Consider the following 26388-nt stretch of genomic DNA (forward strand, 5'->3'; position numbering starts at 1 on the left):
TCTAGTTACGTGTATACAGTCATCTTGCAACCCTACTGTCTAGGACACAAGGGAGCCAATAAGGACTCAGAATTTACTTGTACAATACAAGGTGGACAAAAGTAGGTTTACAGTTGTTTGTATGGAAAAATAATACAATAATTAATAAATAATAATAAAAGAATGACCTCTGTGTTTCACACACTCACAACTGAAAACCTACTTTTGCCCCACAATGTATAACTTTTGTTTGTGTATTTATTTTTTCAACAATATTTATGTTGTAACCTAATCAACAAAACAAACAAGCAAGCAAAATACAACCAGAGCATTGAAATTAAGAACAAGCTGACAGTAACCAGAAGGAAGATGGGAGGGGATACTGAGGGGAAAAGGGTGAAGGGTTTACAGGAACAACTATCAAGGACACATGGACAAAAACAAGGGGGGAAGGAAATAAAGGAGGGAGATGAGGATGGCTGGGGTGAGAGGGAGAGGTGGGGAAGAAAGGCAGGCAACTGTACTTGAACAACAATAAAATTCAAAAGTATTTAATAAAAAAGAGATGATCAAGCTAATCTTTCACAGAGTTAATTAAGATTTCTAGGTAGGAATTATTATTATAGTTTCTGTTGCTTGCAAATAAAATCAAATATATAAAGAAAAAATATTTATGTTGTAGAAAATGATACATGAATACCCATATATGCCTCAGCCAGAATATTTAAAGCTTGAAATTTTCATTTTTTGCTTTATTCATATATTTATATGTAAAATAAGAATTGCAGATAACTTTTTGTTTTCTTGTTGAATTCCATTGTCTTCATTACCTCTAAAGTAATCATATTTCTGATTTAACATGTAACATCACCATCCATGTTTTAATATCAGAAATATACCTGTAGTTAAAAATAATATATAATTATTTTGTATAAATGATTGTATATTGAACTTATATAACTCTTCTTCCTTAACATTAAGTTTTTCCATACCCATCTATTTTAGAGAATGCAGACATAACTGACCAGTAAGAGGAATAGGTTAATTTGCACAATGGAATAATAAATGAATAAATAAATAAACAAATAAAAATATATAAATAAATGAAGCAGTTTAAATAAATGAAATATTTTCAATCAATAGGAATATATTCTATCCTCAAACAACTTTTATTGTAAATAATAAAATAAGCAGCATGTGCTGTTGTTGGGGTGTGGGACTTTGATTAGAGAAGCATAAATTAATTGTGAAAAGCAAAGTACAAAGTGGGGACTGATTAAAAGAAGGTGAAAGGATTACTCAAAGAGCATATATGAAGGACCCATGGACATAGATAGCAGTGTCTTGTTTGTCTATGGAAATAGAGGGAGGGCTGGGCAGTGGGGGCAGAGGGTGAGAAATTGGGACAACTCTAATAGTATAAACAATAAAACATTAAAAAATATAATGGCAAAAAAAAGAAAGGCAAAGTATAATTTTTGCTTTAAATTCTGAGAACATTTTGCAGAGAAAATACAAATTGGTAATACCCACCAATGAAAATTTGCAATTTCATTTTTGCCTTTCTCAATCATTCAGTTCCCTTATTTTTGCTATGAATATGTTTGCCATTTCTATACATGAATGATTGTATATGCATGCATGTATACCCATGTATATATACCTATAGGTATGTATTCATGTACATTGTATATGAAAAGGATTACATAAATATAAATATAGGAAGGGGATAGTATATAGAGATAATATGTAGTAAAATATTATGTATGCATTTTAACTTGTGATGATAATCCCTTTATATTTTTTCTCATCATTTTTATGCTCTCTTTAGGATCATGTAACATGATTTTATTTACCTATCTACTGAGTTTTATATTTTCATGTGTGTCAGTTGAGAGGATACAGCTTGTGGATAACAGAAAACTAGAATAAAATACCTTCAATAACAAAAATTTAGAGACTGTATAACCTCCTGGATAGGTTTATTATGCCATTCAGCTCATGTCTTCAGTGTCAAAGTTCTTTCTATTTCTTTGTTTTACCATTTCCTCTGCATTAATAAGTCCCATGATAACCTAATGTATAATAACATATAATGTGTAGTAATATGTAATATATACTTATATATTATATTGTGCCATAACATATCAATGCATTATATAAATATAATATTTTATATATAATATATAAAGAGGATATCCACATAAAATATAATTCAGTTGAAGAAGATAATTTTTTTCTTTTTATGAGCACAGAATCTTTTTCCATTATATTTCCTTGAGTCAGGTTGTGGTACATTCCTATTCCCGATCTAAATCATCAGCTATGTAGTGGGCTTTTTGTTGTACTAATCAGACTTATTCTTGGCAGTTGGCTTGAATTAGCTTCCTATGAAGCACTTAACTAGATAGAAGAATAGTAAATATTTGAAAAAAATAAAATAGAATTTCTTGAAAGAAAAGTAGTGAAATAATGCTGAAACAGAAAATGAATATTGGCACTATATTGTCAATGTTTTCATTTTAGAAATATTGTTTGATTTATTTAAATTACCTCTACTTTTAGAATAGCTTTATGTTTATCTTTCGTTTTATTTTTTCTCTTTAATTTTCAATTATACTTATTTTATAGTTTCCTTCATATTTTAAAGATATTTCTTCTTCAGTGGGTTTTTATTTTTATTTGTATTCATGTTTTTTCCTGCTCTTTTTTTTTTTTACAGTATTTAATTTTGCACTCATTCTATCAAGGTTAGTCTCCCTCTAGTTCAATAAGTTCTAGATAATTAAAGAGATGTAACAGATTATATAATTTAGGACTGTGATTTCTGATAGTTAATTCAGTTTAGAGGTTTAGATTACTAAATTCTTGTAGTTTATTTTTCCCTCTCAAGCACTCAGTCAAAGGTGGGCATCTGTTCAACCTTTCTGGCTAGTGAACAACATGCCTGTAACCTCCACTTCTTATGTGGGCCACGTCGAAGACAAAGCTAGACACTAGTGAAAGTAGTAAGGTCAAATTTTGTTCCATTATTGCAATTTGAAAGAGTTACTGAATTCAGCTTATCTTCAGGCAGCAGGGACTGGGCATTTAAAAGGGATAATGAGGAATTATGGAGGGGGGAGCTGCAGGAGGCTGGAGCAGAGTGAGGGAAGTAGAAATTTATAAAAAGCAGGAAAAGGGCTTGTTCCATGTACTAGGCCACCTGGTTTTGCTAAGTGGTGAAAATGTAACTCAGATGCTACCCTCCCACAGAGAAAGAGAGACAGAGGCCCTATGTTCAAGTGCTGCCTGTTTAAAACAGTGCATTCTTTTGGCAGCCTTGAGCTTTCTCAAGGCATTTTAAGGGGAGCTGGTATCATCCTAGGGATGTCCTTGAGCTGTTAGGAACTGTTAGTGTTTTTCAAGTCTTCTGTGTGTATGATTGTGTATGTGAGGTGGGTGGGGAGGAGAGAGAGGTGGGATAAATTAAATCATTTGTGCTGGTTTTCTGCAGTATGTTTTAATAAGTAAAGTTTAAGTCCTAGTGAAAAAGAAGGCTCAGAGGAACCTGACTGTAGCTTGGTAAGGAAGGGTTCTTTTAAACTGTCACTTGGTATTTCAGCAATTCTACTTTCCTCAGTAAAGGCCACATTCCCCTTCCCAAAACAGGAGGAACTTATCTGCTAGATAAAATTTTGGGAGAGTTATCCGTAGTGAGTTGCTACACATTTACCTTAAATGTGTTCCTCTTGTTTCTTTTCTTTCTTTCTTCCTTTCTTCCTTTCTTTCTTTCTTCTTTCTTTTTGCTCATGGTGTTTTTTCTTTACTTGAAAGTTTTTTTCTGCTCATGGTATTTTTTCTTTATTTTGTGCCCATTATGTGTTTAATAATTTATCATATTTTGTCTTTATTTGAAAAAAATATTGAATTTATTGGGGTGACATTGGTTAATAAAATGATATGTTTCAAGTGTACACCTCTGCAATACCTTATCTATACATTGTATTGTATGTTTTGCATCCAAAGCCAAGTCTCTTTCCATCACTCTTTATTCTCCCTTTATCCTCTTCTACCTCCCTTAACCCCCTCCTTTCTCTCTTGTGATTGCCATACTGTTGTCTGTGTCTATGAGATTTTTTATTTTTGCTAATCCCCTCACTTTTTTCACTGAGTATCCCCAACCACCCTCACTTCTGATGACTCTCCATCTGTACTCTATCTATTAGACTGTTTCTGTTTTGTTTGTTAGTTTATTTTGTTCACTAGATTAAACATATAAGTGAAATCACATGGAATTTGTTTTTCTCTGACTGGCTTATTTAACTTAGCAAAATACTTTCCAGGTCCACCCATGCTGTCACAAAGGGTAAAATTTCCTTCATTTTTAGAGTTGCATAGAATTCCATTGTGTAAATGTACCAAGGTATTTTTATCCACTCACCTACTGGTGGGTACTTGCACTGCTTCCAAGAGATTAAAAAGAACAACCTACTTAGCAAAATAAATCAACATAAAAATAATTTGGAAAATAATATGATATTGTCAGGGGAATGATAGGAAAATTATGAAAAAAATTGTTACCAATCAAGCATTTTATCAACTCAGATATTTACCAATAATTTTCATACTTAATGAGTAAACAATATGATTATTATTTAATTCAAGAAACATTTATTAAAACATTACTTTATTTCCAAAAACTGAATTAGTATCATAAACATACAAGACAAATTGGAGCTGAAATGTTATACTGACATAAAGGATTAGAGATAAACAGCCTACGTTCAGCACTGTGTCCTAATATGGTGAAACCATCGAAGTTATTCCTATTAGTTCCATAAGTATTTTTGAACTCCACTGCAAATAATGGAAAAAGCAGTAGACAGATATAGAGGTATACAGTTGTGTGAGTATAAAAGCTAAATTATTAAGTAATAATTCTAGAGAGTAATTCTGAAGCAGTTTGGGGGTAACTAAAAATAAAATATTTTATTCTGCCAATCTAATAATTTATTTAAAAATGTGTGTGTGTGTATATATACACACACATATCTATATATTCATTCTATTCCTTATGGTTTAGAAAGTATCTAAACTGCATTTGTAAAATCTGAAGTCTAAGAATTGAATCTCTAATTAAAGGCTTTGAACTTCTGTAATCAATGTGGCTTAATTTTTTCATTCCTGATTTTATATCATATATATATATGATATATAATCATATATATATATATATATATATATTCCACTCATTAAATAATGAAAGTATGATTTTCATGGAATATTACATGTTCTCTGAAAATCGAGTATATTTCCATGGTACATATGCCTCATGACTGAAGCAGAGGCAAATTCTTGTTTCCAAAAATGATACCTTTGTCAATTTTCTACATTTTGCCCTGGATCCCCATCCTCCAAATTACTTGCAAATATTTAACTCCAGTGATTGGAACCAAAACTAATTACTGGAACATGATTGCTTGTAAATCAAGTGTTTCCTTGTGAGCTTCCTGAGTCAGTGTCATGACATTTTTGGGAATAAAGATACAAACCTGGCATGCCCAGAGTGTATAATACACATTCACTAAAAACAGATTTCTATTTGAAAAAGAGTAGAAGCACTTTCTTCGATATTATGCATAGGTAGAATAGAATACTCTCTTATAAAAATTGATATGTGTTCAGTATTATACTAAAAAGCAACTTACATAGATTGATGCAAAATATGATCCATCTGTTTAATGGATTTATAATCCACTTGGGAGATTGGCGATTTAGCAAAATCATATGTTTATGCCAAATCCCAAATCAACCTTCTAAATAAAAAGAGAGGTAACAGAACAGAAACATAAATGAGTTCCAGCCTCAAGGTGTTGTCAGGAAGTTGTCTAAGAGCAATTGGAATTTAGACGGGACTCAACGGAAGAAAGGTAGGTTTCAGATCAAAGATGATAAATGCCCAAGGGAATCAATCTGCAACTCAAGTGGAAGCAATATCCTTAAGTAGGTCAAGTACAATGTCCTCACAGGGAAACAGCCATTTGGCTTCAGTAGACACTGCACTAGAGTCAACCTAGTTAATAACAGATATCCCAATTTTTATGATAATCAGAAGATTTAATTTTATATTAAATCCATGAATTTGAAATATTAACAACAAATAATAACTTTTAAAATACACTAAGCAGGACATAAATAAAGCATTCTATAGTTTGAAATCCACCATTGCTGCTAGTAAAACATCCAATATGAATAGATAGCTATTTAGAACAGAGTAGAAATTGCCATTTCTGATACTATGTTCAGCAGAAATATTGTAACTTAGAAGGAGAGCATATTTAGAGAAAAAAATGTATGTCAGTTTAGCTAGATAGCTACTTTGGTGAGAGTAACAAGTGTTTTATGTTTAATTGTTTAGGTGTTATAATGTCAATTTTTCATTGATTTCTAGGGCAAAGAGAACTGATAACAGTAGGACTAAGAGCCAACATAATCAACTAAAAGGAAAATATTAATATCATGAAAGAACATTAGATCACTAGAAAATATGATTATAAAATGTAATTTATATATAAACTATCTTTAAAAGATTTTAGTATATCTAATTTTTTTAAGAAGAAAATCTTTTCTAAATATATTTTTTTAATTTTACTTATTTATTTTTAGAGAGGGAAGGGAGGGAAATAGAGAGAGAGAGAGAAACATCAATGTGCAGTTGCTGGGGGTCACGGCCTGCAACCCAGGTATGTACCCTGACTGGGAATCTAACCTGCAACACTTTGGTTTGCAGTTCGCACTCAATCCACTGAGCTACGCCAGACAGGTAAATATTTTTAAAATAAACATAAAATGATGAACAGAATCCTTAAATTGGTATGAGTTCCATTATGCATTAAAATTTAGTTTTAAAAATTAAACGTTTTTTCCATTTATTCTACTTGAAACCCATTGGTCAATACTATGTTGGAAGAAAAAAGTCTAATTAAACAAATGTAAATAAAACCTTCCAGAAGGATTACATTATCTCTACTCTTATCTGGTGATGTATGGGATCATCAGCTCACTTATACCATCATCACTTTTGTAATAAAGCTCTCTTTGGTCTGCACATTTTTTTTTTTTTGCAGAAAAGCTTACATTTTAAAATTGCAAATTTTCTAACCAGAGAAATATTTTAACTTAAAAAATCTTATAGAGTTATACAATGACAATGAAAAGGCAACTGGGTGAACAATAATTAAGAATTTACTTACACTGCAAAGAATAACTAAAAAATATTGATTTACAATGAAGGTATTCATTATCTTATGTTTGCATCTGTTAAGCATGAGTTACTTATAGTATTTATTATGCAAAAATATTTATATTATATTTATACTAAATGAAATAAGCCAGTCAGTGAAAGACAAATACCATATGATCTCACCTATAAGAAGAACCTAATGAAGAAAATAAACTAGCAAGCTAAATGGAACCAGAGGCATGGAAACATGGAACAGACTGATAGTGACAAGCGGGCAGGAGGATAGGGATAATGGTGGAAAGAAGGGAAGGGACTAGTCCAGGAACATGTATGAGTGACCCACAGACATGGACAAGGGTGTGAGGACTGACTATGAGCTTGAAAGGTGGGCTGGGTGGAGTAGGACAAAGGGGAAAAATTGGAACAACTGTAATGGAATAACAATAAAATATTTTTTAGAAAGGAAGAATATATTAATATGGATCAATATAAGGTCAGTAGATCAGATTTGATTCTTTATAAATCCTTCTGATCAAAATATCTTCACCTTTATAAGAGTAATTAAGTGTTTAACTTCATTTTTTATTGGAGATTTTTGTATCAGAAATTTTGTCATATCTCTGAATTTATGTATTGTGACTGTCAGATTAAGAATTTACCTGATAGTCTAACACATGTATCTTACTAATGTTTAATTAAGTTTATAGGATCATCTGAAGTTTGATTTACACAATAACATAAATAATGGTCTCATTAGAATATAGTGGTGAGGATATTCCTCAAAAAAAAAAAATCTACTACATGACCCACAATCCCACTTCCAGGTATTTATCTGAAGAAAACAAAAACACTAGTTTAAAAACATCTATGCCCTGTCTATTTTTATTGTAGCATTATTTACAATATCAAAGATAGGGAAGCAACCTAGGTGTCCATAGACTGTTGAATGGATAAAGAAGATATGATATATATATATATACAATAAAATATTATTCAGCAATAACAATGAATGAAATATGCAATTTGCAAAAGCACAAATAGTGTTGCTGGGCCAAAGGGAGTTCCATTTTTATTTTTTTTTTGGAAATTCCATACTGTTTTCCACAGTATGGGAAAACAATGACTGTAATCAGAGAGGAGGAGGGAGAGGAATAGTAGGGGATAATGCGGAGGGGCATCAAGGAACCTGTATGAAGGACATATGGACAAAGCCAAAAGGTGTGGGTTTGAGGGTGGGAGGTGGTGATGGGTGGGGAGGAGGGGCATGGTGGGGTGAAAATGGAGACAATTGTACTTGAACAACAATTTAAAAAAACACACACAAATGAACCTAAAGAGTATTATGCTAAGTGAAATGTCAGGCAAAGACAAATACTCTATTCTTTCACTTATATCTGGAATCTAAAAAACAAATAGACAAATGCAACAAAACAAAAAGAGACTCATGCAGATATCAAACTGCTAGTTGCCAGAGGGAAGAGGGGTGGGGAAGAGTGAAAAAAGATAAAAGGGAATATAGTCAATAATATTGTGATATTTGCATGATGACAGATAATTACTAGACTTAGTGAGGTGATCATATTGTAAGATATATAAATGTTAAGTCACTATATTGTAAACCTGAAACAAATATAATATTGTAAACCAACTGTACTTAAATTTTCAAAAATAATTAAGTGGGGGGAAAATTATTGAAAACTTTTTAGCAGCAAAGTAAAATAAGTACAAGGGAGATGCCAATGAGAAGCACGTTGTAGTAAATACTGACAAGATCATACCATCACGATTCTCATGATTAAGTGTGTGAAAACTTCTAGAACTAAAATGATGAATAAATGTACTGAAAACTATATAGATATAAGTAGGAATATACCGATATGGTATTTGGAAGGTGAATTGTCACAAAGAAATCTCAATGGAAAAATAATCAAAGATCAGGTACACAAGTGGTACTTGATCATTTTTATCTAGGATGGTCTCTACATTAAGAGAATTTTGTCAAAAGCCCTATAATTTTAGAGGTTTAGTTAAGGAGGGTGCCGTCGTCATGGAAGAAATACTAATAAAAAAATAGACCCAATGAAAAGAAAGACTTTTGACTATTGTCCAGAAAAAAAAATGTTTCTCAAAGGTTAAAAATAATTTGAAATTGCCTATTGAGTAAATGGAAATAACATAAGAGGAAATTTACCAGCACAGGTGTAAATATTTTCAGTGTTCTGAGTACAATCCAAATGTAGTGCCGGATGAGAATTTATGAGGTACTTGCTGGGGTTCAAGACTATTGCCTAACAAGAGATTTGACCTTCTTTCCTCCCACTGCAAGTTACACATGATCAAAAATTGATAACTTATATTAACGTAAAGTTGATTTATGTGGTTCAATTTCAGTTCATTTTATTAGCTTATAAAAAGAATAAAAATGTTTTGTGTGATAAAGTTGGAAAGCAATATTTTTTTCTCAGAGTAACACAGGATCAAATTTTTAGAAATGGTTTTTGCTATTGGCACACTGAATATTTCCATGTCCCCAAAGATAAGCAGTTTGATTGAAAAGAGAGAAGATGTCCAGGTGCAGAAATTTAATAGCACTACTCAGCCAGACTTAGATAGCAACTCTTCACTAAAAGAGGAGAAACTATTTGGAAAATAGAAATTGCTTAAAGTGAGTTTCCATCAGGAAAACTCATTGAAATTTTGAATAATGATTTTTGTTGGCTCACAAAGCAACTCCTATTATTACTATCAATTATATACTAACATTGTTTATTTTAAGGTAATAACAAAGAAAAATATGATCTCTGTGTGAACATAGCTGAGAAGTGTAATAGTGACAAGTAGTCATTAAGGCACCGTATATATTGAAATTATAGCCGGCAGCAGTATAATTCTGACAGCCCAGTGGTCTCCAATTCTTTACCCTACGAGTTTCAGGTGGCCCAATGCTTTCACTTAAAAAGTTACTCCATTGCCAAAGGTATACTTTGACATTATATTTTTCTCACAAGTTTTAACTTTCTGTAAAATAGTACAGGATTGCTAATTAATATTTGAGGGGTATTTGTAATTAAAATCTGACACAATGCATAGTCACATGGATCTCTGTGTCTCACTCTTCTGAGATGCTGACAAACTGGTGGACATCTTCTTCTTCTTTACTTGTATTTTGCTGTGTATGATGCACATTCATGTTTTTGGCCCAGAATTTCAGGAAAAATATTTTGTTTTAATTTTTAATTCAATTTTTATTTATATGTATTTAGATACTTGTTGTTGTATTATAAAGGAATTTAAGGAATGAATTAAAGGAATTTCATTTCTTTTTAAACATATCATGGTATGAGAAATTTCATGTAACAAATAATTACAAAACACAAGAACAGATACAAGGTATTTCAGGCACTACCCATGTATAATGTGCATCCTTATTTTTCCCTCAAAAGTTTGGGCAAAAAAACTGCACATTGGGCATGGCAAAATGTGGTAATTAGTTAGTATTAAGAAACATGTAATTCTTTAGTGTTCTGAGCCTGACCTATAAAAGTGGAAAAAGTCAGTACATGTGTGTGATCTTCAGGGCACAGTTATAGTTGCTTATTTTGGGTTTATGGCAGTGCTAAAATATTTAAAATTTAAAAATTAAAATGGAAGTTTTAAGTGGTCAAAATATATTACATTCAATTTTAATATAAATTGAAGCTCTGAGAAACTTCATGCTTTTTCAATAGTGATATAGTCATAGATTTATGAGAAATATATCTGTCAGTTTTCAAAGCTATATTCAACATACAAGGACATTAACCTATGTCTAGGATAGAATATTTAGAACCATTAAAGTCACTTTTAGGGGAGGTATTCACTAATATATTTATAATAATTGAGTTGATCAGGAAGAGTAGAAGATTGTGAAGATAAAATAGGGGAGACAGGAGTTTGGGAATAAAACTAGCACATGTGCACCATTAGAGAAATGCTTGAGTAAATAAATATTTTATCTGCCTTATGCATACTGTTCTGAGTCTGGATGATGAGGCTACAGAAGAAACTGAAAGAATGGTTAACAGACTAAATATCTGTGAAAACTTGGGAGCACAGTGCAACTCTGAGATTTTCAAAACAAAGTGATCTTCATTTCTGAACCAGAAGTTGGTGGCATTTTTGGTGAGGGCATTGTGAGACCAACCAAATAAAGGCATTGAAAGACACAAAACAGGTGAGGAGACAGCAGTGACAGTAATTGCATAGAGGAGGTAAATTTATGAAATCTCCCACTTCACACCTATTAGATTGGCCAAAATCCGAAGTACCAAATGCTGGTGAGAATATAAGGCAGCAGGAACCCAGCTTCACTGCTGGTAGGAATGCAAAATGAGACAGCCATTTTGGAAAACAGTTAGGCAATTAAAAAAATAAAACAACAAAAAAAACTAAACATACTCCTACCATAGGATCCAGCGATCACTCTTCTTGGTATTCACCCAAAGGAGCTGAAAACTTGTACTCACACAAAAACCAGATGTTTACACAGCTTTATTTATAACTGCCAAAGCCTGGGAATAACCATGTTGTTTTCCGCCAGGTGATAGATTAACTGTGGTACATTCAGGCAATAGGATGTTATTCAGTGTTAAGAAGTAAGGACATATCAAGTTATGAAAAGACATGGAAGAAACTTAAATGAATGATAACAACTGAGAGAAGCCAGTATGAAAAGGCTACAAATTGCATGATTCCAACTTGATGTATTGTAGGAAAGGAAAAATTATGGAGATAGTAAAAAGATCAGTGGTTGCCACTGGGTAATAAAAAGGCAGAGTAGAGAGGAGTTTTAGGGCAGTGTAAATACTCTGTATGATGATATAATGGTGAATATATGTTATTATGCATTAATCTAAACACATAATGTACAAAAGCAAGAATGAATTATAATGAAAATTATAATCTTTTGGTTATTATGATGTGTCAATGTAGGTTCATCCTTGGTAAAAAAATGTGGCATTTTGGGAGTGATATTAAGTGATGGGGGAGGCTATGTGTGTGTGTGATCGATGGGTCTATGGGAAGTCTGTATCTTCTCAATGTTGTCATAAACCTAAAACTCCTCTAAAAAAATGAAGTCTCAGAAAACAAATAAATTAATAAAATAATGTTGCCTTCTGAATAAAAAGAAGGAATGATGGGATAGACTTTTGATGAAGAATAGCAGTCACTTATTTAGTAATGCATGTAATTTTCCATAATGTACACATTCTCTATCTAGCTAACTTTGAAAGTGGCCATGTATATAGATATATGAATATGTATAGATATAAATACAGGCATAATCATTCTCCAAGAAGGACAATATGAAATTCCATTTGTGTGTATAACATGGTATGCTACTCATTGAAAGATAAGTTGTTATGAATTTTTCAATGTACTTTAGTTCCTATGGAGCATATCCATTTTTTTAAGTGCTATAACACAAATGCTATATTTTCTTATATGGTTGCTATAGAAACTCTGTGTGTTACTGGATAGTAAATTAGAAAACTCATAAAGTCTTTGAAACATACACATTAGAAATCCTGTTTAGTTGGTATAGGCATTTAAAAAGCATTCCTGAAAAACAATGGAATGACTCTAATCAAGTACTATTTCTTATTGCCACCATGATTATTATACATTTCCTTACCCAGAGGTAATAAGCTGACTATGATGAGTGGTTAGTGGATATAGAAAACAATCTTAAATGGATAAATTCTGGAGTTTACAAATATATACACAGGCATATATATGAATGTGTACATATAATGTATGTGTGTATGTGTTTGTATGTATATACATGTATATATGTATTTAAAAGATTTAATTAATTATATCTCAAAATTGTAATTAATAGTGGCATAAAAATTTGCTACAAAGTTTATCTATGAAATTGAGAGAAAAATCTCCACTGTAACTCAAGCTCCTTATTGAACTGTTGCTCTAAATGAATACTGGCAATATTAAAATAGCTTCTTTCCTATTGTATTTCTGTTCTTTTATATCTATCTTCATATAAATAACAACAAATATATAAAATATGTGAATTTTACCTGTGCTGCTGACAAATGTAAGATTATAGTGGTTGCAGCATTCTATTATCCCTGGAATTCCCTATTTCTTGAAAGTTATTTGCTCTCTTTTAAATACCAGTTTATAATTCATAACACAAAGATCAGACCTACACTGCCTTAGTAAATGGCAGGTAACATAACATAATTACCTAGTGAAATCAAGGTAATTGGCTTGATTTACCTTGAAATCAAGGTAATAGCTTTAATGGCTCAGATGGACAAAAGGGAACTCTAATGCCTTTAAGGCAGTTTCGCCCAACACCCCTAAGAACTTAAATGGTCAGTGCTGTGGAAGAGCTGAAAGGTGAGGAAAAATTTTAAAACATGACTAATATTTCTCTAAGAAAATGAAACCTAAACTGTTTATTAAAATGGTGCACAGGCAAATATATGTTCATTTATTAAATACCTATTAGTCATAAAGAAATGTCTTTAGTCAAAATACTATTAGCTTACCAGGTCTCAGAATACCTGACTATTGGGGCCTTCATGGGATCCTGCATCAGTTATCGGAAAGCGCCTTGATGATGGAGCTGTTGTATCTGCAGCTTTGTACCCAGCATTGAGTACAGTGCCTGATACCTAAAAGCTGTTGAATAAATGTCTGTGAAAAATTAAAGAAAACAGATTTTAATTGGAGTTTCATGAACGTAACTAAACCTTCACAGTTCTCTTTTCTGGAGATGCGTAGTTGAGAAGATAAAATATTCATTTCTTCAGACTAAATGCCTCAGTATGCTTGTCATCAGTAAATAATATGGTGCTTTTATAATAAATTATATTTCTTTTGAATTTTAATAATAAAATAGAATTAAGCTGTTTTCTATTTCTAGACAAAGTATAAGTGCTGCCTTTTTCTATTTGATGAATCTGCCTTATGACATCATTATCATCATCCTGATAATAATACCAACACTCCTAAAAAGCAAGTGCACTAAGAGAATATGACCATCTCAGGAGAAGGAGAGAGTGACCAGGCAAGTCTGTGAGATCCCCTGAACCTATTATCTTGCAATGTGTGGTTCCATGAATCAAAAGTTTTAAAATGACCTGGGGCATTTAAAAAAGATCAGTTCCACAGACCAGTCTCAGACCTACTGAATCAGTATCCCTGAGGAAGGTAAGGCTGCGTTTTTAAAAGACCTCAAAGGATTATTATGTGCATTTAAGTTTGAGAAGCACTGACCTTCCAAATAGGCATTAAACCAAAGGCATAGGTTAGATTTTTGTATCCCATCTCTCATTAGTTTTCCTGAATGGCATGTTTATTACCAGCTAATTATTTTGCAAATGTGCCATTGAGTGGAAATAAAAATCACCACAAACTACCTGCATTAAAAAATAAATATTTGATTTATTGCCATGGATCAGTAAGATAATTTCAATATGTATTGGCTCTAGAAAATTGTTGACTGAAAAAGTTCACTTTACTTCCTGAGAATGTTCTCTAATAACATTAGAATGAATCAGTGTTTATCTTAGATTCTCAGAAGTCCTTTATGTAGTTGTATCATCATTTTCATAATGTGTTAGCATTTTAAGAGGAGTTTAAACATATTCACTAAAAACTTACACATATAATAATAAATTAAGTTATAACATAAATCTATCTCCTATTGAGTATTCACTGTATGCTAGGCACTGTTCATAGGCCCCTATCCATATTGAGAGTCAATCATTTTATGTTAAAATATTACCTGATATTTCCAAAAATTTTTCAAGAAAATGTATCAGGCCCTGGCCAGGTGGCTCAGTTGGTTGGAGCACCATACTACATACCAAAATGTTACAAGTTTGATCCCTGGTCAGGACACATACCTAGGCTGTGGGTTTAATCCCAGATGGGGTGTATATACTGGAGGCAACTGAACTGTGTATCTCTTTCACATCATTGTTTCTCTCTCTCTCTCAAACCAATAAAAACATTGATTCATTAAGGATTAAAAAAATATCCTAGTGTCTGCCAAAAGGTATGCTATAAAATATTATTTTTGTAAGATTCTTGAAGCAAAGCAATTCTGTAGTCACTGTGTTTGGAATGTGGTATACCAAATTGCCCTTTTGCAAATTCAAAATAGATATGGTAATATTAGGGCTCTCAGAAGTTCTACAATGAAAATATTGGTTTAAATTGTCCCCCAAATATGTTTTTACCATAATATTCTACTGTTCAGCTAAAATAGCTTCTGATGTCATAGAGCTGGTACTCTATACAATGTATTTTGAGTACTATTTTTATCACACCTCAGTGTTTGAGTCCACTGGCTGCAGGCACTGGCTTGAAGAAGGGCATGAGCAAGAGTTTGCAGTGTAGAAAAAAAATAATACTGAACTGCCTAATGAGTGCATAGAGCTACTGCTCTGAAAGACCCTAATCCTCAGTGAGGTGTAGGTTACAGATTATTTGGAGCAAAATCAAGACAATGTGCATTCGGGGTCCAGTATTATGTTGGGAACTGATTGGTTGAGATGAAGTTAAGGATGATAATCATTTCTTCAGGTCTTGAGGGTAGCACTGGGTCTGCACTGGCATCCCTCTGTCTGTTTTCATGAAGTGGTGGCCAGGGGTCATTCCACTTGAGGGTTTAGGAGCTGAAATATAATTTAGGACTTAGATCAAGAGGTTACCTTTAGCTTGCCAGAGGTCCACACTTTCTGACCTCAGGGGTTACTGATTATTCAGAGCAAAGGTTAGGTCTATAATGGGTATAAAGAAAGAATAAAAAAAATTATTTCTAAAGTTGTAGTCATAAATTAAACAAAAATTGTGAAGCCTCTGTTTGACTATTATGTAGTAAAATATTTTCAAAAATAATAACTTAGGATTCAACTCTTTCCTGATCTTGAATCCAGCAGAAATTGTATATATACTTTGTATTAATATTTAAAATATTATATTATATTCCAGTTTGAAATATTATAACATATTACATTCCACTTTGGATAGAAATTTTTTGTCAAAACTCACTAGAACTATCTAAGGTACATTATTTTTATATCAAAGTGATAGATCCTAAGAGATATTTTCTCAAGTCCAAGTTAGAATCAAATGCTTACAAGGTATGGAAAGAAAGGAATAGACGGAAGTTGCTGAAATTACATTGACAATAATTTAATATTATCTCTGTGTTTAGTATTTTGCCTGTGTTAGAAGTAAAAACAACTTAAAATATAAATTTTTATATTTTAATAAAAATTAAAATTAAAAACTCAAAATCACAACATTTAGGCAGCATATATGTAGCATAACTGGCATTCTTTAAAAATAAGATATTGCCCTGGCTGGTGTACCTCAGTGGATTGAGCACAGGCTGCGAACCGAAGGGTCGCAGGTTCAATTCCCAGTCAGGGTACATGCCTGGGTTGCAGGCCATGACCTCCAGCAACTGCACATTGATGTTTCTCTCTCTCTCTCTTTCTCCCTCCCTTCCCTCTCTAAAAATAAATAAATAAAATCTTTTTAAAAAAAGATATTGTTCAATGAGTATTCTTTTTATTGCTCTATCTTTTCTTTCTCTGATATCACATACTAACCATTATCAGACTTTTCAATGAATGAAAGTTAGTGACATCAAAATATCTGTTTCTATTATGTTAGTGGATTTTCTCCCCATTTTGTGTATTTATTTATTTAATGTACACTTGGTATACAATATTATATTAGTTATATTGATTACAGTTGTACAATAGAGTGAATTCAACATTTTTATTCCTTACGGTGTGATCACCCACCTCATTCTAGTAATCATTTGTCAACTTCAAACTTATGACAATATTATTGACTATATTTCCCTTCACTTTTTTCACACATTCTGCTGATTTCCCCCATTCCACTTTCCTCTGGCAATCATTTGTTTTGAATTAGATATAAAAACCTTGTCATGAAGACATACCATCATTTTGCTTTAGGCCTAAAATGATTTATCTCTTTTTTAAATTACAGTATGTGAAGAATGTATTTTGTGTTGTTTTTGTATTTCATATATATCTCCATTCTACTTTACAGTTTTACCTTTGCACCTCTTTCTTAGTGAAATACATTTGTGAATACAAAAAGTAAATATAATATTTTTCTAATAGAAAAATTATAATCTTAGAAGTTTCCCTGGCAAGTAATTTTAAGATATCCCTGAAATTTTGAATTCTGAATAAAGGTTGGACAGAAAGATTATTGAGATAAGGAGAAAAAGAAGAGAAATTATTTAATTAAAAACAATGAGTTCAGTTTGTTATATTTTTTCAGTGAACATTTTATCACTATTGTATCATATCGCAAATACCATTTAAATAAGATAATACCTAAAATGAGTTCTATAAAACTATACATGTATAAGAATCTGAAATCCGGAGAAAGGCAAGGTATCAGTCAGTACTTTAAAAGTTGATATATTTAAATTATATTTTAGCTTTATAAGTCCTATTAAGATCATTAACAACTGTAATCGTTTTTTTCAGAAATCTAAAAAACCTTATCAATACTGCATTGCAAAGTAAACAGTGCTTTCTTTCAGTTTCATAGTTGAATAATGCCTCTTTGCCAAATGCAATAATTGTAAGATCCAATCAATTATTTTCATTGATTATTATGATTTTGGCTGCTTTTGAAAATCTTTGTGATGATACATGTCAATAACCTTTAAAAGTTTCACTTTTATATATACTAATGATGGAAAAGAAACATGAGTAGCCAGGATGTCTGCTGAAGCTTTTCTTTTATTGTACACAAGTATTGATTAACCAGGTTGAATCTACACAAAGCACAATGGTTAATGTCTCAAAATGATTAATGTCTCAAAATTATTAATCTCCCAAAATACCAGTATTACTTTCACTGTTAAACTAGGTTAGAAAAATGAAACTATGTGATAGACTGATGGCTTTGGTATCAAAGACTTCATCATTAGAGCAGTTGGTTAAAGTTTTTTGTCTTGTAATTTTTCCTGTGGTAACCTTTCCAAAATCAAATTCTATATTTCAGGTAAGAAATAATCTGTACCTAAATCATGTTTAATTTTTATAGGGATACATACTGGAGTTTTTAGGTAAATTATATAGGTAAAATGTATGATATCTTTTAACTTACTTAAAATGTTTAAAGAAGGTATAGATAAAGCCAACATATGAAAAAGTTAATATTTATAAAATTATATGTAGGACTATACTGTAAAAGCCTCTACTCCACAGTTAATGCATGATAATCAAAATTTGAAATGAACCAACCACAAAAACAAAAAAACAAAAAGAAAATAAGAGTACACCTTCCTTTTTTATGATCTTTGTGTAGACAAAACTTTTTTTAAAGCAGGACAAAAACTAAGGCTTAAAGGAAAAAACTAATTAATATGATGATATAAAGTCATATAAATTCAAACTTATCTGCCAAATCAATATTGAAAACACACAGAGAAATAATAAATTGGAAAGAAATATTACACCCAGAAACATGCAAAAGATGATTTTTTCACATAAAGATCACTTAAAATCAGTAAGAAAAATAAAAATAAAACAAAGATTGTATGTATCTGAAATATTAACTGGTAATGCCAAATTACTGATTTTTCAATAGCTTATTAGATTTTCTGCATCCCTACACTCTTGCTTAATTCTACTATTATAATATTTAATGTGCATCTCTAATTTGATCATTTCCTACTTTATATTTAATTAACTATGAAAGAGATATGCTTCCATGTGTTAAAATGTGTTTTTCCATAGTTACTTGCTTATATATATAATTCTGTGAAAATATATGCACAAACACATACACATTTAAATATACACAGGATGTGTAAAACAATAGGCAGTAGAATTCCCATGAGACACATATTTCTCTGATTTTTCCTTTTGTACTCTTAGTTATTAGCAGTGTGTTTTATTGTATAATAATATACACTTTGAAAGTATCCAATGTACATAAAATCTATTGTCACTATAATACTCTTGCTCTGGTGTAAGGAGATAAGACATCTTTATGAAAGAATGGTAAATATGTTTTCTTACAGTTAAGTGGTTTCTGGCCTTTTGTTGTTGTGTCCAAGTGATTTGAAATGTTATCATATAAATGTATGGTGTCAAAAACTCCAAGATGAATTTTAGCACCATCTTTGTCAGGCATGGAAAAATACGACATACCAGAAATGCTTAAGCTGAATCATCTTAAACTCCATTTTGTATTTAAGTACAGGCTCATTATTAACTGAGATCACCTTGCATTTAATTATTGTCATGATGGACTACACATATTCTTTTGCTGTATTAAAGTTTCCTGGGGAGGGGGGGAAAGATTTGAAAAATAATCTCTCAATCATTGCATATGTATTCTCTCTTCAGTTGCATCAGTAAAAGCTTTATTTCTAAAACCAGTTATTTATTTTTTTAAGTTACCAAAATTCATGAAGTTTTATCCAATTATAAGTTTCGTAACAAATGCACAAAGTTATCTCAGGTCCATCCTGTTTCTTACTTGCATGGGTTTAGTTACATTTACATCAAGTTAAACTTTGATAGACTTTTGTTGTTTTTGCTGGTTCTACCACTGATTCCTTCAGACATCACTGATATTCTCTTATAGAACATTGCTGCCTAAAGTTAGGGAGCTGGAGTCAGCAAGTCTGCACGCAAATTCATACTAGTTTTTGGAGGAAACTAGGGTTCCAGTGTGGACAATTAACAAGGAGAACAGCCCATAGTAATCTCTCACGGGTCCGTGTATACAACCTGCTCAGCTTGCTGAGTGCTTAGCAAGACAGCAGCACCCGGCCTTTGGTCTTCGCCCACCCAATAAGCTGTAAAACAGCACCAGCAGCAACACAAGCAGCAACGTAAGCAACCACTGCTGTGAAAGTAGTTCAAGTCCTGTTTCTCTTCCCAAAATTCAGTCAATTATGAAATTATTTAAAAAGATGAAGATACAAGGTAAGCAGAATTTACATTCCTTTTAGGGACTCACTTTAATTCAACACCAATTCCATCCCTTTCGATGGCTACCAATGATTCAGAGTCAGTAAAACAGAGGAATGAAATTCCTCTTTTGATTCTAGGAGGAAAATACAGTTCATTTGCTAAAATTGTAATTGTTATTATCAAGTGAACTGTGTGCTCTTTGGAAAGCTAGGAGGCCTGTCATAAATGCTGAAGTCATTATTATGCCATAAAGGGGAAAAAACGAAGATATACTTGGATTAAGATGAGCATTTATGCTTAATTTTGATTTTAATACATTTCTCTATACTGAATAAAATGGTAAAAATAGGTTTTATGTCTTTTATGCCTCAAAAAGTTATGGTAGTTATGCTAACTTGTAAAATTGATAAGCTAAGCCTGAAGTTTTCTTTCTGACCCTTAGCCACACTCTAGTCTTCCAAATGTTATTTTAAAAAGCAGGCAATGTAGCTTAACAGTTTGATCCAATTTTCCCAGAACTGTGGAGTCCCAGTCATCTGCAGAGCAGGTGTTTGCTTAATTATTGTGTATTATCATTAGAGAGCAACTTCAAATTTGTAAAGAACAAGAATTCCAGATTCTCTACAAAGAAGACTATTTAAAAGATAAGAAAATTAGGTAAATTAGCCTTGATAAAGAAGTTAAGAAAAATTAAAAAGACATTGAAAAGTGCCTTCAGAATAGCCAAAATAACATATATTTATCATTTTGTTAAATTTTCAAAGTGAAATCATTTATACTTGCTTACTGTTGTTGATCATTTTTTCTAATTTTTTTTATTTCTTGGATAATACTCCTCATTGAAGGCAGCACAGTGGAAAATAATGGTAAATAATAGATGCCTTAGTATCTATACAGAGTTCTTCCACTAAATAAATAAATAAACATGCTTGTAAAGGAGAACATATCTGACCAGAGTTTTTCCAATAGGCACTGCTGTTTGCTTTCATTTGTACCTTTTACTGGCCTTTTCACTCAAGTAATGAAAGTGAGCCCGCAGTACTGGGAAGTAAGGGGGAAATGCAGCCTCTGTCCCTTTGATTCACTCCTTAGGTATGTGTTGTGTGTTCATTACAGAGGAAGCTGAAAGAAAAATAAACTTTTGAATGCTGAATGGTGTATTTGTTTATGGTCAGTTTACTATTAGGGCATCTTTTCACACTTTCTTAATGCTTCCGTGACTAGCAGATACAATCTCTCTTTTCATGTCCATATTTTTCATTACTGGAGAAAAGTCCACTGATGAATTTCCCAATATTATCTTATTTTCCACTGCACACCTTTGGTAAATTACAAGCTTCATTTTCAATACATGAGAAATAGGTGAGAGCTCATTTTTAAAGCAAAATTAAATATTGCCCTTTAGAATTCTGTCATATTTTTTTCTGATTAACGTTTATATACATTCATACTCAAAGGAACACCACATCTAAAAATAAACAAATAAGCTCACCATGAGTGCCTGTAAACACAAAAGCTGATGGATATATATGCGTGATATTAACTCAGGAATTATGACTTAGCTTCTGCAGAGACCTAAAAAATCATATAAACTTTGAAGATGGAGTTTATCATTCATTTAGAAGAGCAACAATTCCATTTCTAGTGTACTGGTCATTGAGATAAGAGTCACACAGTCTGAATGAGAATACTTTTCTGTCTAATCCTCTAACTTTTTTGTGGAAAGTCAGAGAGGCTGACAAATTATCCTCTCAGGTTTTTCTACCATATTACATTTGAATGAGGAATGTATTGTACTACTTTTCTAAGCTCCGAGGGAAAGACCCTTTATAAAGACTAAAAATGAAGTCAGTAAATCCCACAGAATAAAAAAACCAAGTAGGCAATTAGCCATTATTATATCTAAAGATGTTATTATACAATAATATTTAGTTGTGCTTATCATCAGTGTTCTGTAGGAGTGTGATGTTTCAATTTTGCTATATATGTCTCATAGCAACATGGGTCGTGGATCTAGTGTACTCCCAAGTAGTTTGCCTGAGAAATATAAAATAAACCCTAATAAGACTGTGCAACACATCAAAAAACTCTACAAGATTGTTTTATATCCAGAAGTCCAAAAGGATGTAGGAAAGGAAAAGGATATTTCCCTGTATACTGGAAGATTATAGAGCTTCTAATTCCTTAACTGTAAAATTCAGAAGTAAACATATGTTATTTGTGCATGTGTTTCTAATACTCTTAAAATGACATAGATTTCCCTATTTGCAAAATTTTAAATTCATGACCCTCAGGCAAAAGTTTCATATTGAGGAACTCTACTTTTCTGCAAGTAAAATATTTCTTGGGTTTTTAAAATGTAGAGTCTTGCAACTCTACAGAAATGATAACATTTCTACCATGTTGTTTCTATTTTTAACTTATAGTTTTATCATGAACATTTAATATATTATGCAGGATTAATTAAAATGAGTCAAGTAAAGTGAGACTAATCAATAAATTGTTAGGTCCAACTTGCTAGAAAAAAATACTAAAACATAATAAATTACAAATGAATAAAAGAGTTAAAAAAGGAAAATAAAAACCAAACAGAATAAGAAGGAAATAAAAGTGTATGGATGTTGCTAATGCTCATAGATTGGTAGGGTATAAGGATATAGAAAATAAAGAAACAAAAATGTAAAAGCTTGATAAATTTGATTATACAAACTTGATCAACTTGAGATAACTCTCTGGAAATAAGTAAACACACAATAAGAAAGTCAAAATGTAATTGGCAATGATAAAGTTACTTCAGACAGAAAAATGCTAATGCCTTTAAGATACCAAAAAAAAAATATTCCTAACAGTGACGAAAAGATCAAGATCTAAATAGAAAAATAGGCAATGAGCATTGAAGAAGCAGTTAATCAACAAAGACAATGAACCACCAATAAGTAAATGAAAGTACAATCAAAGTCATTTATAATTAAATAGCAACAAGACTATTTAGTTATCAGATTGCCAGTGATCAAAGTTTGATGATTACTTACATTGGTAGCAGTTTAGAAAGGAGGTCATCACACTCTCAGAACTGTTGTGTCTAAATTGATATCGTCTTATAAATGCTGAAATTCTCTTACTGAGTAGTTCTAATTCTCTAAATGTATCCTAAAGTTATTAAAGTGAAAAAAGTGTTATGAATACACTTACAAAGATTTTCACTGAAAAATGTATAGCATGTATGTGTATCAATGAAATTGCAGTTTAATAAATCACACTATGTCCATAAACTGAGTTTTTGCCACTGTTCAAATGTTTTAGGTGGACTTACATATTCCAAAATGAAAAGAGGTGCAAAATGTATTGCTTAGCAATCAGAGAAAGATGTAGAAGAATTTTAAAATCGGAATAGACAATAACATTTTGTTAAGAATATGGGCTCTGAGGTGAGAAAACCAGATTTTAAATCAAGCTCTGTCATTTGATGTAGTGTATTGAGCAAGCCCTATTCTTTTGTGATTTGTATTATTTCTTTATGTTATAATGAAAATAGTAATAACTCTACTTTAAATGGTTTTAGTAAAAAATAAATGTGAATAAATATGAAAATGCTTATCCCTTTTCTTGGTCCTATTCAGTAAATAATAGTAAGTGATATTATTATCACATTAATATGAATCTAAAATACACAAAATATGCTAATAAGAGCCTTTCCTGGAATACAATATAGACAAAGAAGAAGGATGGAAAATGTTTATTTTTCCTAGTTTTATAGTCTATGAACTTTTTATAATGAATATGTGTACTTCTAATAATGAATCATAAGCATTTCTATTTAAAATGTTTCATTTTGCTTAAAACATTTATTCAGAACCTAATATGGACAAGGAGTCATTCTGAAAAATGTACTGTATAAAAGTATATAACCCTCTCATACAATTTTTACTATGTTTAATTTACTTAAAACATTAAATTAGTAAAAATAACAAGTATGGAGGGTACATTATTTGCATTTAATCTAAGTTAAGGAATGCTGATGCCTTATATACTTACATGTGAGCAATGCTAAATCACAGGTGGCAAAGACAAGACCCGTGGGCCAAATCCAGCCCTCCACCTTCTTTTGTTCCACCTGGCACGTTGTTTCTACCCAGCAGCAGCACTGCTCCTTTCCCCTAGTTAAGGAGTAGTTCCATTTATACAGTCCTAAAATTACATTCGGCCCTTTGAAGGCAACTATGAGGCTGATGTGGCCCCTGGTGAAAATGAGTTTGACATCTCTGTGAAATGATTGAAAATTTCCCACTGTGACTCTCCCATGTTCTCAATCTCAAAACTGTTCTTCCCACCCCACACGGTGGCCCTCATGTGACATTAGCTCATAACTCTTTTATTCTGCCACTTTTGCTAAATCTAAATTGCCTAGCCATCAGCTGTTAAATTGCAAGAACAATCTCTCCTTCTTCCAAGAAATGTTTATAACTAACATACTACAGAACTTACTTCACTTCATATCCCTTCTTCAGCAAAAACTCTGCAAAAACTCTGCTTGCCTTCCTAAAGATAAAACACCCTTTTTGAAAACTGAACATGTTGTTGCATTTTTAGTAAAAAGGCTGTCCTTAATGATGCTCAGGTTTGTTCTCTTCCACCAGTCTTGGAGCTGCTGCCCAGATCACACTCAGCCCAGGTCACTTCTGGGTGGACCACAGCTGGACCTCCTCGATGTCCACCTTGTCCAAATCCCTGGCCTAGACAGCTGAGCAACTCCTCCTTAGGATGAGCACACCTATTCTTTGCTTCAGGTGCTACCTGAGCTTTCACGCTTTCTCTTTTCTGCCTTTACAATAGCTTCTTGATTGGAATCTGATTACCCAGGGCACTCAAAGATGAGATCAGGTGGAATGCCGATTCTTGTTTATTTGCTTATTGTTCATTATCATTTGTGTATGGTTTCTCAGTATTTCAATGAAACTCTGATTTGTTGTCTACCATCTTAGAGGTACAGATGTTATGAATAATTATAACTAAATAATTGAAACTCTGAAAGGATTTTTCCAAAGACAATTAATGACTTCATTGGTTATTCTGCAGAATTTTGAACAGAGTAACACAATTTAGCCAAGAGCTTTCCCTAAAGGCTTTTCTATAAAAATTATCTGTCAAAAATCTAGTTTTAGCTCTTAGAACTTGGTCGTATTACCATTTGGCAATCAAAAGAACCAGGACTGCCTGCAAAAATGGCTGATTTTATGATTGGAGCAAAAATTTTACAAAATGAGCCTGGAACATCTTCTATTGCCAGAAAATAAGAAGGTGACTAAAAACACAGATACAAACATTGATAAGGGAACTAAAGGAGTTCTCCCTAGCCAAAACTAAAATAATTTGAACAATAAAATTAAGTATGGTATTACACTCATAGTATAAGATAAATATCCATGTGTCTATATTTATGTAAATGAATGAATGAATACTTAGGGAGGAGAGACAAATCTCTTATAGAGAAAACTTCCAAGAAATTATGTAGTAACTTGACCTTTAGGAGTGTGACTATCACTCACCTGTCTTTAAGAGTGGGCTGAGCAGAGTGACTTCCTTTCACAGAGTATAGTGCAGAAAGAGGAAAGGAAAGGTAACTTTACAGTGGAGAAATATGACAAACAGGACTACAGTCAGGTGATTAAGATTAATATCAGCAGCCATAAACCTGCAAGCTCATAAAAAAGGAAAGTACGAAACATTATCACAACAAAGTGGAAGTATAGAGACATGGAGGACCCTGAATGTGATTCTAGAAGAGAAAAATATACTACATAAAATTTAAGAAAATCTAAATAATTATGAACCTTAGTTAATAATAATATTTTAATTTGGTTCATTAATTTTTACTAATATTAACATATAATATTAATGTCAGATATCAATAATAGGAAAACTGAGTGAAATTATATGAGAAATCTCTATTATATTCTCAATTTTCTCATAAATAAAAAACTGTTCTAAAATATCAAGCATGTTTTTAAAACCCCAGTCTTATAAATTGAAAAAAAATCACCCTTAACTTTCTAGACCTTATTAGTACTACCTTCATAGAAAATTCTTCTCTATTAGGGAGAAGACATTACAACTGTTCTAGCTGTTCTATTCATCTTCTTTGTTGAACGTCTTAGACTTGAGGTCATAGATTTAGTGAGGAAA

The sequence above is a fragment of the Phyllostomus hastatus genome, unplaced genomic scaffold (genome assembly GCF_019186645.2).
Source record: "Phyllostomus hastatus isolate PE091 unplaced genomic scaffold, TTU_PhHast_1.1 phas_contig_254, whole genome shotgun sequence".
NCBI lineage: Eukaryota > Metazoa > Chordata > Mammalia > Chiroptera > Phyllostomidae > Phyllostomus > Phyllostomus hastatus.